A 13,095-nucleotide genomic window follows, 5' to 3' on the forward strand; every position below is an offset into this window, starting at 1 on the left:
TCAAGGAAATCAAGGCTCCTTTCATGTGTGATGTGCAACACGGAATTGCTCTGCACGCAGTGCAGGGGAATCGGGCCTCATCTCGCGGCGAGGGGGAAGTCTCATGGTTTTTCTCGAGTTGCGGCGGGAACCTGGGGTATATTCTCGAGTTACGACGGGGATGGCCCTTCCACACACGTGTTAGTTCAGCGACGGCAGGACTCCTGCCTAGTTGTGAGGGACAACTCGGGATTCTCCTCGAGGCTTGGCAGGGCAATTGGGACGCCTTTCCAGCTGAGGCGGGAGACCAAGGGTCCCTTTCCACGTGCCACAGGAATCCTGGGACTCCTATCAAGTTTCACGAGGAGTCAGGCATCGTCTCCTTTGGAGGCACTGATCTCCGCGTACCTCTGGAGTTTTCAAAGGATGTGAGGCCTCCGGTCGCCATGAGGTAGGGAACTAGGTCTTTCTCTGTGGTCTCCACAGGGGATTCAGGCATCCTTTCATCTTGGGAGATGCAAGACGAGCCTGCATTCAAGTCACTGCAGGGATATCCGGCCTTATTTCGAGTCAAGGCATCGCAGTGTCCATTCCACTTGAGGCCGCAAAATCAGGGTCCCTCTCACATACCTAGAGCTGAGAGAAGCCTCCTCTTGAGGTGCTTGTGGTAAGGTGGTATTCCTCTGGAGTCGAAGCCAGGGACTAACCTCTCATCTCGAGTTGATTTTTGGTCCACGGAGCTCTTTCGTGTTGCTACAGTGACCTCAGGATCCCTCTAGCCTTGAAACAGTGTTCTTGGGGTTTCTCTGGGGTGCCATCAAGGAAATCAAGGCTCCTTTCTTGTTTGATATGCAACACGGAATTGCTCTGCATGCAGTACAGGGGAATCGGGCCTCATTTCGCGGCGAGGGGGAAGTCTCATGGTTTTTCTCGAGTTGCGGCGGAAACCTGGGGTACATTCTCGAGTTACGACGGGGATTCCCTTCACCCACGTGTTTCTTCAGCGACGTCAGGACTCCTGCCTAGTTGCGAGGGACAACTCGGGGTTCTCCTCGAGGCTTGGCAGGGCAATTGGGACGCCTCTCCAGCTGAGGCGGGAGACCAAGGGTCCCTTTCCACGTGCCACAGGAATCCTGGGACTCCTATCAAGTTTCACGAGGAGTCAGGCATCGTCTCCTTTGGAGGCACTGATCTCCGCGTACCTCTGGAGTTTTCAAAGGATGTGAGGCCTCCGGTCGCGATGAAGTGGGGAACTAGGTCTTTCTCTGTGGTCTCCACAGGGGATTCAGACATCCTTTCATCTTGGGAGATGCAAGACGAGCCTGCATTCAAGTCACTGCAGGGATATCCGGCCTTATTTCGAGTCAGGGCATCGCGGTGTCCATTCCACTTGAGGCCGCAAACTCAGTGGCCCTCTCACATACCTAGAGCTGAGAGAAGCCTCCTCTTGAGGTGCTTGTGGTAAGGTGGTATTCCTCTGGAGTCGAAGCCAGGGACTAACCTCTCATGTCGAGTTGATTCTTGGTCCACGGAGCTCTTTCGTGTTGCTACAGTGATCTCAGGATCCCTCTAGCCTTGAAACAGTGTTCTTGGGGTTTCTCTGGAGTGCCATCAAGGAAATCAAGGCTCCTTCATGTGTGATGTGCAACACGGAATTGCTCTGCACGCAGTGCAGGGGAATCGGGCCTCATCTCGCGGCGAGGGGGAAGTCTCATGGTTTTTCTCGAGTTGCGGCGGGAACCTGGGGAATATTCTCGAGTTACGAGGGTTTGGCCCTTCCACACACGTGTTTGTTCAGCGACGTCAGGACTCCTGCCTAGTTGCGAGGGACAACTCGGGATTCTCCTCGAGGCTTGGCAGGGCAATTGGGACGCCTCTCCAGCTGAGGCGGGAGACCAAGGGTCCCTTTCCACGTGCCACAGGAATCCTGAGAATCCTATCAAGTTTCACGAGGGGTCAGGCATCGTCTCCTTTGGAGGCACTGATCTCCGCGTACCTCTGGAGTTTTCAAAGGATGTGAGGCCTCCGGTCGCGATGAGTTGGGGAACTAGGTCTTTCTCTGTGGTCTCCACAGGGGATTCAGACATCCTTTCGTCTTGGGAGATGCAAGACGAGCCAGCATTCAAGTCACTGCAGGGATATCCGGCCTTATTTCGCGTCAGGGCATCGCAGTGTCCATTCCACTTGAGGCCGCAAAATCAGGGTCCCTCTCACATACCTAGAGCTGAGAGAAGCCTCCTCTTGAGGTGCTTGTGGTAAGGTGGTATTCCTCTGGAGTCGAAGCCAGGGACTAACCTCTCATCTCGAGTTGATTTTTGGTCCACGGAGCTCTTTCGTGTTGCTACAGTGACCTCAGGATCCCTCTAGCCTTGAAACAGTGTTCTTGGGGTTTCTCTGGAGTGCCATCAAGGAAATCAAGGCTACTTTCATGTTTGATGTGCAACACAGAATTGCTCTGCATGCAGTGCAGGGGAATCGTGCCTCATCTCACGGCGAGGGGAAAGTCTCATGGTTTTTCTCGAGTTGCGGCGGGAAATTGGGGTATATTCTCGAGTTACGACGGGGATGGCCCTTCCACCCACATGTTTGTTCAGCGACGTCAGGACTCCTGCCTAGTTGTGAGGGACAACTCGGAATTCTCCTCGAGGCTTGGCAGGGCAATTGGGACGCCTCTCCAGCTGAGGCGGGAGACCAAGTGTCCCTTTCCACGTGCCACAGGAATCCTGGCACTTCTATCAAGTTTCACGAGGAGTCAGGCATCGTCTCCTTTGGAGGCACTGATCTCCGCGTACCACTGGAGTTTTCAAAGGATGTGAGGCCTCCGGTCGCGATGAGGTGGGGAACTAGGTCTTTCTCTGTGGTCTCCACAGGGGATTCAGACATCCTTTCATCTTGGGAGATGCAAGACAAGCCTGCATTCAAGTCACTGCAGGGATATCCGGCCTTATTTCGAGTCAGGGCATCGCGGTGTCCATTCCACTTGAGGACCCAAAATCAGGGTCCCTCTCACATACCTAGAGCTGAGAGAAGCCTCCTCTTGAGGTGCTTGTGGTAAGGTGGTATTCCTCTGGAGTCGAAGCCAGGGACTAACCTCTCATTTCGAGTTGATTTTTGGTCCACGGTGCTCTTTCGTGTTGCTACAGTGACCTCAGGATCCCTCTAGCCTTGAAACAGTGTTCTTGGGGTTTCTCTGGAGTGCCATCAAGGAAATCAAGGCTCCTTTCATGTCTGATGTGCAACACGGAATTGCTCTGCACGCAGTGCAGGGGAATCGGGCCTCATCTCGCGGCGAGGGGGAAGTCTCATGGTTTTTCACGAGTTGCGGCGGGAACCTGGGGTATATTCTTGAGTTACGACGGGGATGGCCCTTCCACACACGTGTTTGTTCAGCCAAGAAAGTACTCCTTCCTAGTTGCGAGGGACAACGCGGGATTCTCCTCGAGGCTTGGCAGGGCAATTGGGACCCCTCTCCAGCTGAGGCGGGAGACCAAGGGTCCCTTTCCACATGCCACAGGAATCCTGGGACTCCTGTCAAGTTTCACGAGGAGTCAGGCATTGTCTGCTTTGGAGGCACTGATCTCCGCATACCTCTGGAGTTTTCAAAGGATGTGAGGCCTTCAGTCGCCATGAGGTTGGGAACTAGGTTTTTCTCTGTGGTCTTCACAGGGGATTCAGACATCCTTTCGTCTTGGGAGATGCAAGACGAGCCTGCATTCAAGTCACTGCAGGGATATGCCGCCTTATTTCGAGTCAGGGCATCGCGGTGTCCATTCCAGTTGAGGCTGTAACCTCAGAGTCCCTCTCACATACCTACAGCTGAGAGAAGCCTCCTCTTGAGGTGCTTGTGGTAAGGTGTTATTCCTCTGGAGTCGAAGCCAGGGACTAACCCCTCTTCTCGAGTTGATTTTTGGTCCACGGAGCTCTTTCGTGTTGCTACAGTGACCTCAGGATCCCTCTAGACTTGAAACAGTGTTCTTGGGGTTTCTCTGGAGTGCCATCAAGGAAATCAAGGCTCCTTTCATGTGTGATGTGCAACACGGAATTGCTCTGCACGCAGTGCAGGGGAATCGGGCCTCATATCGTGGCGAGGGGGAAGTCTCATGGTTTTCTCGAGTTGCGGCGGGAACCTGGGGTATATTCTCGAGTTACGACGGGGATGGCCCTTCCACACACGTCTTTGTTCAGCGTCGACAGGACTCCTGCCTAGTTGCGAGGGACAACTCAGGATTCTCCTCGAGGCTTGTCAGGGCAATTGGGACGCCTCTCCAGCTGAGGCGGGAGACCAGGAGTCCCTTTCCACGTGCCACTGGAATCCTGGGACTCCTGTCAAGTTTCACTAGGAGTCAGGCATCGTCTCCTTTGGAGGCACTGATCTCCGCGTACCTCTGGAGTTTTCAAAGGATGTGAGGCCTCCGGTCGCGATGAGGTGGGGAACTAGGTGTTTCTCTGTGGTCTCCACAGGGGATTCAGACATCCTTTCGTCTTGGGAGATGCAAGACGAGCCTGCATTCAAGTCACTGCAGGGATATCCGGCATTATTTCGAGTCAGGTAATCGCGGTGTCCATTCCACTTGAGGCCGCAAACTCACGGTCCCTCTCACATACATAGAGCTGAGAGAAGCCTTCTCTTGAGGAGCTTGTGGTAAGGTGGTATTCCTCTGGAGTCGAAGCCTGGGACTAACCTCTCATCTCGAGTTGATTTTTGGTCCACGGAGCTCTTTTGTGTTGCTGCAGTGACCTCAGAATCCCTCTAGCCTTGAAACAGTGTTCTTGGGGTTTCTCTGGAGTGCCATCAAGGAAATCAAGGCTCCTTTCATGTGTGATGTGCAACACGGAATTGCTCTGTTCGCAGTACAGGGCAATCGGGCCTCATCTCGCGGCGAGGGGGAAGTCTCATGGTTCTTCTCGAGTTGCGGCGGGAACCTGGGGTATATTCTCGAGTAACGACGGGGATGGCCCTTCCACACACGTGTTTGTTCAGCGACGTTAGGACTCCTGCCTAGTTGCGAGGGACAACTCGGGATTTTCCTTGAGGCTTGGCAGGGCAATTGGGACGCCTCTCCAGCTGAGGCAGGAGACCAAGGGTCCCTTTCCACGTGCCACAGGAATCCTGGGACTCCTATCAAGTTTCACGAGGAGTCAGGCATCGTCTCCTTTGGAGGCACTGATCTCCGCGTACCTCTGGAGTTTTCAAAGGATTTGAGGCCTCCGGTCGCGATGAGGTGGGGAACTAGTTCTTTCTCTGTGGTCTCCACCGGGGATTCAAACATCCTTTCATCTTGGGAGATGCAAGACGAGCCTGCATTCAAGTCACTGCAGGGATATGCGGCCTTATTTCAAGTCAGGGAATCGGGGTGTCCATTCCACTTGAGGCCACACACTCAGGGCCCCTATCACATACCTAGAGGTGAGAGAAGCCTCCTCTTGAGGTGCTTGTGGTAAGGTGGTATTCCTCTGGAGTCGAAGCCAGGGACTAACCTCTCATCTCGAGTTGATTTTTGGTCCACGGAGCTTTTTCGTGTTGCTACAGTGACCTCAGGATCCCTCTAGCCTTGAAACAGTGTTCTTGGGGTTTCTGTGGAGTGCCATCAAGGAAATCAAGGCTACTTTCATGTTTGATGTGCAACACGGAATTGCTCTGCATGCAGTGCAGGGGAATCGTGCCTCATCTCACGGCGAGGGTTAAGTCTCATGGTTTTTCTTGAGTTGCGGCGGGAACCTGGGGTATATTCTCGAGTTACGACGGGGATTGCCCCTCCACCCACATGTTTGTTCAGCGACGTCAGGACTCCTGCCTAGTTGCGAGGGACAACTCGGGATTCTCCTCGAGGCTTGGCAGGGCAATTGGGACGCCTCTCCAGCTGAGGCGGGAGACCAAGTGTCCCTTTCCACGTGCCACAGGAATCCTGGCACTTCTATCAAGTTTCACGAGGAGTCAGGCATCGTCTCCTTTGGAGGCACTGATCTCCGCGTACCTCTGGAGTTTTCAAAGGATGTGAGGCCTCCGGTCGCGATGAGGTGGGGAACTAGGTCTTTCTCTGTGGTCTCCACAGGGGATTCAGACATCCTTTCATCTTGGGAGATGCAAGACAAGCCTGCATTCAAGTCACTGCAGGGATATCCGGCCTTATTTCGAGTCAGGGCATCGCGGTGTCCATTCCACTTGAGGACCCAAAATCAGGGTCCCTCTCACATAGCTAGAGCTGAGAGAAGCCTCCTCTTGAGGTGCTTGTGGTAAGGTGGTATTCCTCTGGAGTCGAAGCCAGGGACTAACCTCTCATCTCGAGTTGATTTTTGGTCCACGGAGCTCTTTCGTGTTGCTACAGTGACCTCAGGATCCCTCTAGCCTTGAAACAGTGTTCTTGGGGTTTCTCTGGAGTGCCATCAAGGAAATCAAGGCTCCTTTCATGTGTGATGTGCAACACGGAATTGCTCTGCACGCAGTGCAGGGGAATCGGGCCTCATCTCGCGGCGAGGGGGAAGTCTCATGGTTTTTCTCGAGTTGCGGCGGGAACCTGTGGTATATTCTCGAGTTACGACGGGGATGGCCCTTCCACACACGTGTTAGTTCAGCGACGTCAGGACTCCTGCCTAGTTGCGAGGGACAACTCGGGATTCTCCTCGAGGCTTGGCAGGGCAATTGGGACGCCTCTCCAGCTGAGGCGGGAGACCAAGGGTCCCTTTCCACGTGCCACAGGAATCCTGGGAATCCTATCAAGTTTCACGAGGAGTCAGGCATCATCTCCTTTGGAGGCACTGATCTCCGCGTACCTCTGGAGTTTTCAAAGGATGTGAGGCCTCCGGTCGCGATGAGGTGGGGAACTAGGTCTTTCTCTGTGGTCTCCACAGGGGATTCAGACATCCTTTCGTCTTGGGAGATGCAAGACGAGCCTGCATTCAAGTCACTGCAGGGATATCCGGCCTTATTTCGAGTCAGGGCATCGCGGTGTCCATTCCACTTGAGGCCGGAAACTCAGGGTCCCTCTCACATAACTAGAGCTGAGAGAAGCCTCCTCGTGAGGTGCTTGTGGTAAGGTGGTATTCCTCTGGAGTAGAAGCCAGGTACTAACCTCTCATCTCGAGTTGATTTTTGGTCCACGGAGCTCTTTCATGTTGCTACAGTGACCTCAGGATCCCTCAACCTTGAAACAGTGTTCTTGGGGTTTCTCTGGAGTGCCATCAAGGAAATCAAGGCTCCTTTCATGTGTGATGTGCAACACGGAATTGCTCTGCACGCAGTGCAGGGGAATCAGGCCTCATCTCGCGGCGAGGGGGAAGTCTCATGGTTTTTCTCGAGTTGCGGCGGGAACCTGGGGTATATTCTCGAGTTACGTCGGAAATGGCCCTTCTACACACGTGTTTGTTCAGCGATGGCAGGACTCCTGCCTAGTTGCGAGGGACAACTCGGGATTCTCCTCGAGGCTTGGCAGGGAAATTGGGACGCCTCTCCATCCGAGGCGGGAGACCAAGGGTCCCTTTCCACGTGCCACAGGAATCCTGGGACTCCTATCAAGTTTCACGAGGAGTCAGGAATCGTCTCCTTTGGAGGCACTGATCTCCGCGTACCTCTGGAGTTTTCAAAGAATGTGAGGCCTCCGGTCGCGATGAGGTGGGGAACTAGGTCTTTCTCTGTGGTCTCCACAGGGGATTCAGACATCCTTTCATCTTGGGAGATGCAAGACGAGCCTGCATTCAAGTCACTGCAGGGATATCCGGCCTTATTTCGAGTCAGGGCATCGCGGTGTCCAGTCCACTGGAGGCCGCAAATTCAGGGTCCCTCTCACATACCTAGAGCTGAGAGAAGCCTCCTCTTGAGGTGCTTGTGGTAAGGTGGTATTCCTCTGGAGTCGAAGCCAGGGACTAACCTCTCATCTCGAGTTGATTTTTGGTCCACGGAGCTCTTTCGTGTTGCTACAGTGACCTCAGGATCCCTCTAGCCTTGAAACAGTGTTCTTGGGGTTTCTCTGGAGTGCCATCAAGGAAATCAAGGCTCCTTTCATGTGTGATGTGCAACACGGAATTGCTCTGCACGCAGTGCAGGGGAATCGGGCCTCATCTCGCGGCGAGGGGGAAGTCTCATGGTTTTTCTCGAGTTGCGGCGGGAACCTGGGGTATATTCTCGAGTTACGACTGGGATGGCCCTTCCACACACGTGTTAGTTCAGCGACGGCAGGACTCCTGCCTAGTTGCGAGGGACAACTAGGGATTGTCCTCGAGGCTTGGCAGGGCAATTGGGACGCCTCTCCAGCTGAGGCGGGAGACCAAGGGTCCCTTTCCACGTGCCACAGGAATCCTGGGACTCCTATCAAGTTTCACGAGGAGTCAGGCTTCGTCTCCTTTGGAGGCACTGATCTCTGCGTACCTCTGGAGTTTTCAAAGGATGTGAGGCCTCCGGTCGCGATGAGGTGGGGAACTAGGTCTTTCTCTGTGGTCTCCACAGGGGATTCAGACATCCTTTCATCTTGGGAGATGCAAGACGAGCCTGCATTCAAGTCACAGCAGGGATATTCGGCCTTATTTCGAGTCAGGGCATCGCGGTTTCCATTCCACTTGAGGCCGCAAACTCAGGGTCCCTCTCACATAGCTAGAGCTGAGAGAAGCCTCCTCTTGAGGTGCTTGTGGTAAGGTGGTATTCCTCTGGAGTCGAAGCCAGGGACTAACCTCTCATCTCGAGTTGATTTTTGGTCCACGGAGCTCTTTCGTGTTGCTACAGTGACCTCAGGATCCCTCTAGCCTTGAAACAGTGTTCTTGGGGTTTCTCTGGATTGCCATCAAGGAAATCAAGGCTCCTTTCATGTGTGAGGTGCAACACGGAATTGCTCTGCACGCAGTGCAGGGGAATCGGGCCTCATCTCGCGGCGAGGGGGAAGTCTCATGGTTTTTCTCGAGTTGCGGCGGGAACCTGGGGTATATTCTCGAGTTACGACGGGGATGGCCCTTCCACACACGTGTTTGTTCAGCGATGGCAGGACTCCTGCCTAGTTGCGAGGGACAACTCGGGATTCTCCTCGAGGCTTAGCAGGGAAATTGGGACGCCTCTCCATCCGAGGCGGGAGACCAAGGGTCCCTTTCCACGTGCCACAGGAATCCTGGGACTCCTATCAAGTTTCACGAGGAGTCAGGCATCGTCTCCTTTGGAGGCACTGATCTCCGCGTACCTCTGGAGTTTTCAAAGGATGTGAGGCCTCCGGTCGCCATGAGGTGGGAAACTAGGTCTTTCTCTGTGGTCTCCACAGGGGATTCAGACATTCGTTCATTTTGGGAGATGCAAGACGAGCCTGCATTCAAGTCACTGCAGGGATATCCGGCCTTATTTCGTGTCAGGGCATCGCAGTGTCCATTCCACTTGAGGCCGCACAATCAGGGTCCCTCTCACATACCTAGAGCTGAGAGAAGCCTCCTCTTGAGGTGCTTGTGGTAAGGTGGTATTCCTCTGGAGTCGAATCCAGGGACTAACCTCTCATCTCGAGTTGAGTCATGGTCCACGGAGCTCTTTCGTGTTGCTACAGTGACCTCAGGATCCCTCTAGGCTTGAAACAGTGTTCTTGGGGTTTCTCTGGAGTGCCATCAAGGAAATCAAGGCTCCTTTCATATGTGATGTGCAACACGGAATTGCTCTGCACGCAGTTCAGGGGAATCGGGCCTCATCTCGCGGCGAGGGGGAAGTCTCATGGTTTTTCTCGAGTTGCGGCGGGAACCTGGGGTATATTCTCGAGTTAAGACGGGGATGGCCCTTCCACACACGTGTTTGTTCAGCGACGTCAGGACTCCTGCCTTGCTACGAGGGACAACTCGGGATTCTCCTCGAGGCTTGGCAGGGCAATTGGGACGCCTCTCAAGCTGAGGCGGGAGACCAAGTGTCCCTTTCCACGTGCCACAGGAATCCTGGGAATCCTATCAAGTTTCACGAGGAGTCAGGCATCGTCTCCTTTGGAGGCACTGATCTCCGCGTACCTCTGGAGTTGTCAAAGGATATGAGGCCTCCGGTCGGGATGAGGTGGGGAACTAGGTCTTTCTCTGAGGTCTCCACAGGCGATTCAGACATCCTTTCGTCTTGGGAGAGGCAAGACGCGCCTGCATTCAAGTCACTGCAGGGATATCCGACCTTATTTCGAGTCAGGGCATCGCGGTGTCCATTCCACTTGAGGCCGCAAACTCAGGGTCCCTCTCACATACCTAGAGCTAAGAGAAGCCTCCTCTTCAGGTGCTTGTGTTAAGGTGGTATTCCTCTGGAGTCGAAGCCAGGGACTATCCTCTCATCTCGAGTTGATTTTTGGGCCACGGTGCTCTTTCGTGTGGCTACAGTGACCTCCGGATCCCTCTAGCCTTGAAACAGTGTTCTTGGGGTTTCTCTGGAGTGCCATCAAGGAAATCAAGGCTCCTTTCATGTGTGATGTGCAACACGGAATTGCTCTGCACGCAGTGCAGGGGAATCGGGCCTCATCTCTCGGCGAGGGGGAAGTCTCATGGTTTTTCTCGAGTTGCGGCGGGAACCTGGGGTATATTCTCGAGTTACGACTGGAATGGCCCTTCCACACACATGTTTGTTCAGCGACGTCAGGACTCCTGCCTAGTTGCGAGGCACAACTCGGGATTCTCCTCGAGGCTTGGCAGGGCAATTGGGACGCCTCTCCAGCTGAGGCGGGAAACCAAGGGTCCCTTTCCACGTGCCACAGGAATCCTGGGACTCCTATCAAGTTTCAGGAGGAGTCAGGCATCGTCTCCTTTGGAGGCACTGATCTCCGCGTACCTCTGGAGTTTTCAAAGGATGTGAGGCCTCCGGTCGCCATGAGGTGGGAAACTAGGTCTTTCTCTGTGGTCTCCACAGGGGATTCAGACATTCGTTCATTTTGGGAGATGCAAGAAGAGCCTGCATTCAAGTCACTGCAGGGATATCCGGCCTTATTTCGTGTCAGGGCATCGCAGTGTCCATTCCACTTGAGGCCGCACAATCAGGGTCCCTCTCACATACCTAGAGCTGAGAGAAGCCTCCTCTTGAGGTGCTTGTGGTAAGGTGGTATTCCTCTGGAGTCGAATCCAGGGACTAACCTCTCATCTCGAGTTGAGTCATGGTCCACGGAGCTCTTTCGTGTTGCTACAGTGACCTCAGGATCCCTCTAGGCTTGAAACAGTGTTCTTGGGGTTTCTCTGGAGTGCCATCAAGGAAATCAAGGCTCCTTTCATATGTGATGTGCAACACGGAATTGCTCTGCACGCAGTTCAGGGGAATCGGGCCTCATCTCGCGGCGAGGGGGAAGTCTCATGGTTTTTCTCGAGTTGCGGCGGGAACCTGGGGTATATTCTCGAGTTAAGACGGGGATGGCCCTTCCACACACGTGTTTGTTCAGCGACGTCAGGACTCCTGCCTTGCTGCGAGGGACAACTCGGGATTCTCCTCGAGGCTTGGCAGGGCAATTGGGACGCCTCTCAAGCTGAGGCGGGAGACCAAGTGTCCCTTTCCACGTGCCACAGGAATCCTGGGAATCCTATCAAGTTTCACGAGGAGTCAGGCATCGTCTCCTTTGGAGGCACTGATCTCCGCGTACCTCTGGAGTTGTCAAAGGATATGAGGCCTCCGGTCGGGATGAGGTGGGGAACTAGGTCTTTCTCTGAGGTCTCCACAGGCGATTCAGACATCCTTTCGTCTTGGGAGAGGCAAGACGCGCCTGCATTCAAGTCACTGCAGGGATATCCGACCTTATTTCGAGTCAGGGCATCGCGGTGTCCATTCCACTTGAGGCCGCAAACTCAGGGTCCCTCTCACATACCTAGATCTAAGAGAAGCCTCCTCTTCAGGTGCTTGTGTTAAGGTGGTATTCCTCTGGAGTCGAAGCCAGGGACTATCCTCTCATCTCGAGTTGATTTTTGGGCCACGGTGCTCTTTCGTGTGGCTACAGTGACCTCCGGATCCCTCTAGCCTTGAAACAGTGTTCTTGGGGTTTCTCTGGAGTGCCATCAAGGAAATCAAGGCTCCTTTCATGTGTGATGTGCAACACGGAATTGCTCTGCACGCAGTGCAGGGGAATCGGGCCTCATCTCTCGGCGAGGGGGAAGTCTCATGGTTTTTCTCGAGTTGCGGCGGGAACCTGGGGTATATTCTCGAGTTACGACTGGAATGGCCCTTCCACACACATGTTTGTTCAGCGACGTCAGGACTCCTGCCTAGTTGCGAGGCACAACTCGGGATTCTCCTCGAGGCTTGGCAGGGCAATTGGGACGCCTCTCCAGCTGAGGCGGGAGACCAAGGGTCCCTTTCCGTGTGCCACAGGAATCCTGGGACTCCTATCAAGTTTCACGAGGAGTCAGGCATCGTCTCCTTTGGAGGCACTTATCTCCGCGTACCTCTGGAGTTTTCAAAGGATGTGAGGCCTCCGGTCGCCATGAGGTGGGAAACTACGTCTTTCTCTGTGGTCTCCACAGGGGATTCAGACATCCTTTCATCTTGGAAGATGCAAGACGAGCCTGCATTCAAGTCACTGCAGGGATATCCGGCCTTATTTCGAGTCAGGGCATCGTGGTGTCCATTCCACTTGAGGCTGCAAACTCAGGGTCCCTCTCACAAAGCTAGAGCTGAGAGAAGCCTCCTCTTGAGGTGCTTGTGGTAAGGAGGTATTCCTCTGGAGTCGAAGCCAGGGACTAACCTCTCATCTCGAGTTGATTTTTGGTCCACGGAGCTCTTTCGTGTTGCTACAGTGACCTCAGGATCCCTCTAGCCTTGAAACAGTGTTCTTGGGGTTTCTCTGGAGTGCCATCAAGGAAATCAAGGCTCCTTTCATGTGTGATGTGCAACACGGAATTGCTCTGCACGCAGTTCAGGGGAATCGGGCCTCATGTCGCGGCGAGGGGGAAGTCTCATGGTTTTTCTCGAGTTGCGCCGGGAACCTGGGGTATATTCTCGAGTTACGATGGGGATGGCCCTTCCACCCACGTGTTTGTTCAGCGACGTCAGGACTGCTGCCTAGTTGCGAGGGACAACTCGGGATTCTCCTCGAGGCTTGGCAGGGCAATTGGGACGCCTCTCCAGCTGAGGTGGGAGACCAAGGGTCCCTTTCCACGTGCCACAGGAATCCTGGGACTCCTATCAAGTTTCACGAGGAGTCAGGCATCGTCTCCTTT

The sequence above is a fragment of the Cervus elaphus genome, chromosome 25 (assembly GCF_910594005.1).
Source record: "Cervus elaphus chromosome 25, mCerEla1.1, whole genome shotgun sequence".
In the NCBI taxonomy this organism is placed as follows: domain Eukaryota; kingdom Metazoa; phylum Chordata; class Mammalia; order Artiodactyla; family Cervidae; genus Cervus; species Cervus elaphus.